Below are 740 nucleotides of genomic sequence, written 5' to 3'. Positions count from 1 at the left end.
TTAGAGAGTGGCTCATTCAACAGTGCACTAGCTATGTCGTCTCTTCCACTGCCTAAACGTCCTCCTCTATCGTTTGGTCCTTGAAGTTGCTGACGATGATGGCTTCATCTCAAAGGATTATATGTAGTGTATTTATATTTTTAGTTTTGATGATATTTAATTTGTATTTTCCTTGTTTCGATATATTTTAATTTCTAATAAACTTGAAAATTTACTATTTATTCAATTTTTATCTTGAATAAAAAGTTTTTTTATTTAATTTGTGTTTGGTTAAAAAATCTTTTATATATGTATGTATATATTATTTACAACATTATATATATACTTTTACCAATGGCTTATATTAACTCTCGGTAATATTAAATTAATATTTTATTATTTTTTCTAACGTTATTATTATCGATCGATAGCTACTTCATCGATATATTAAAAATAAATATTTTCTTATGCTTTATTTTACCGATAGCTATCGACCATAGATAAATTAATTGAAATTTATTAAAGATAATTTTATCAACGATCTTTTATCGACATTATAGCCGTCGATAAAATATGTAATTTTTATTGTAAAAGTGTTGGTCACAAATACCGACTATAATATTGATAAAATGTGTTGATGTCCATTATTTTAAAAAAATATAAGTAGATAATAATATTGTTGAATAATGTCAGTAATGGAATTAAAAAAATAAATTAATTTTAAATTTAATTAGTAGCATAAATAATTAATATCTAATAAT

Source organism: Arachis duranensis, chromosome 9, assembly GCF_000817695.3.
Source record: "Arachis duranensis cultivar V14167 chromosome 9, aradu.V14167.gnm2.J7QH, whole genome shotgun sequence".
Lineage (NCBI taxonomy): Eukaryota > Viridiplantae > Streptophyta > Magnoliopsida > Fabales > Fabaceae > Arachis > Arachis duranensis.
The sequence above is the reverse complement of the archived record's forward strand: the minus strand, read 5'-3'. Positions refer to the sequence as shown.